The following is a 2,759-nucleotide window of genomic DNA, read 5'->3' on the forward strand; positions in this document are numbered from 1 at the left end:
TCTCCTTCATTGTTCCTTATCACAGCAATGTATACGAGCTAAAAAGAACTCTACAGTCATCGTTACCATTCTTATTGGAACAGAATCCCTGCAGTGTTGAAACAAGCCCTTCGGCCCAACAAATCCATACCAACCTTCCCAACACATTCCCCTATAGTTATCCCAGAGTAATACACCTAACCTAGAAACCCTTGAAAACTACAGACAATTTGGCATGATCAGTCCATCTAACCTACACAGTTTGAGCTGTGGTAGGAAACGAGATCACCCATTAGAAGCTCACACAGACAGGGGGAGAATGTGTAAACTTCACACAGACAGTCACTCAAGGTTGGAATCGAACCCAAGCCCCTGGTGCTGTGAGGCAGCAATGCTAACCACCATGCTACCCTTTGGGTGATCCCTGACCAGCATCCATTGGAATCTGCTCACTGCCTAAAGCAAATGGAATTCAGCCAAATCCAACTCTCCCAGGATGGAATCCCATTGCTAGCAGCTGTGTGAGAACAATATCTTCAGAAGCAGAATGATGTTTTGGAAAATCTTGCAATTTTTCCTTTTGTCATGAGTTACAATAATATCTGGGCAAAGTTCTTTCAAGTTAAAGTTGCAGAGATTTTGTTTATTTGTGTGTGTGTGTATGTGTGTGTGTGTGTGTGTGTCTGTGTGTGTGTCAGTGTTTTTAGAAAAGGAAATATTGATTATATATTTTCAACACCCAAACATCCATCTTTCCATCAGAGTTTGAGTAACATTGCTCTGGATCAAAAACGTGCTATTTGAGCAGATTACAGAAACTAGCCTGACTTGTTCCTAAAATTGACCCTGGCCCAGTCTGAGACCGATATGATCGGCATGACACCAACCTGGTTACATTTAACATCTGTTGTGAGCAGTGCAGGAGTGGGACGAGAAAAGCAAACAGTGACCCAAAAAGCCGGGGAACTATAGAACGATGAGCCTAATGTCAGTGGTGGGTAAGTTGTTGGAGGGGATTCTGAGGGATAGAATTTACATACATTTGGGAAGGCAAGGGCCAATCGGGGTACACAGCGTAGCTTTCTGCATGGGAAATCATGTCTCATTAATTTGGTTAAGAGGTAACAAAGAAGATTGATGAAGGCAGTTTGGGTGACATTGTCTATATGGACCTCAGCAAGTTGTTCATTTAAAGAACAAAGAGCAAAGAAAACTTACAGCCCAGGAACAGGCCCTTCAGCCCTCCAAGCCTGAGCCGATCCAAATGTACTGTCTAAATCTGTCGGACAATTCCTAAGGATCTGATCCCTCTGCTCACTACTTACTCATACATCTGTCCAGACGCATCTTAAATGAATCGACTGTGCCTGCCTCTCCCACCTCTGCTGGCAACGCGTTCCAAACGCCCACCACCCTCTGTGTGAAGTGCTTACCGCGCGTATCCCCCTTAACTTTCCACCTCTCACTTTGAAAGCACGACCTCTCGTGACTGAATCCTTCAACCTGGGAAACAGCTTGTCTCTATCCACCCTGGCTATACACTTCATGATTTTGTAAACCTCAATCAGGTCCCCCCTCAATCTCCTTATTCTAGTGAAAATAAGCCTAGCCTACTCAATCTGTCTTCATAGATGGTATTTCATTCTGATTGGTAGACAAATGAATAAGATTCGGTCACTTGGGATACAGAAGAAGCTAGTTACAATTGGCTTGAAGGAAGTGGGATATTTTTCAGACTGGAGGCTTGTGAGCAGCAGTGTAAGAATCCGTACTGAGTTCACTGCATTTCATCATTTATGTAAAGGATTTAGTTGTGAATATTGAGGACAGAGTAAGTTTGCAGATTATATCAGAATGGTGGTTTAGTAGATTACCTCAGAGTACAACGATACGATAAATAGATGGGACAAAGGGGCAAGGAGTGACAGATGAAGTTTAATTTAGATAAATACGAGGTTTTGCATTTTGGGAAGGCAAATCAGGGCAGACATTATATACTTCATGGTCAGGTCCTGGGGCATGTTGTGAAACAAAGGGGCATAGGGATGCAGGTGCATTGTTCCTTGAAAATGGAGTCGCAGGTAGACAGAGTGGTGCTGAACACATTTGGCACATTTGCCTTAATCAGTCAGAGCATTGAGTATAGGAGTTGTGGTGGCATGTTGCATCTATATAGGATGTTGGTGAGGCCACTTTAAGAATACTGTGTACAACTTGGTTTTCTGCAGAAATGTTACACATATGTTCCAGGACTGGAGGTTTGACTGCAGGGAGAGGCTGATTCCGTTGAGGTGTTTCCCCCCGGAGTGTCAGAGGTTGAGGGGTAACATTACAGATGTTTATAAAACCAGCAGGGGCATGGATATTCTGAACAGCCACGTTCTGCTCCCCAGGATAGGGGAGTCCAGAAGAAGAGGGCATAGGTTGAAGGCGAGGGGGATTGATTTAGAAGAGACCTGAAGATAAATGTTTCACACAGAGAGTGGTGTGTGTACAGAAAGTGCTGTTTGGGGAAGTGATGAAGGCGGTTACAATCGCACATTTAAAAAGTATCTGAAAGAGGAGGGATATTGGCCAATTGCTGGCAAATGGGACTGGATCAGATTTGATTTCTGATCGGAGTGAACAGATTGGACTAACGGGTCTGTTTCCGTTCTGCATGACTCTCTTATTCTATAAGAGGGATGATGAAAAATTCTGAAAGGACCTTTCAAGTCGGAAATCTCTTCACTGGAAGTTTATCGTGCCTCTATGTACATATTGATTGAAAGATGCGTTAG

The sequence above is a fragment of the Chiloscyllium plagiosum genome, unplaced genomic scaffold, assembly GCF_037043375.1.
Source record: "Chiloscyllium plagiosum isolate Xiang-an unplaced genomic scaffold, Cpla_swu_hap1 HiC_scaffold_70, whole genome shotgun sequence".
Lineage (NCBI taxonomy): Eukaryota > Metazoa > Chordata > Chondrichthyes > Orectolobiformes > Hemiscylliidae > Chiloscyllium > Chiloscyllium plagiosum.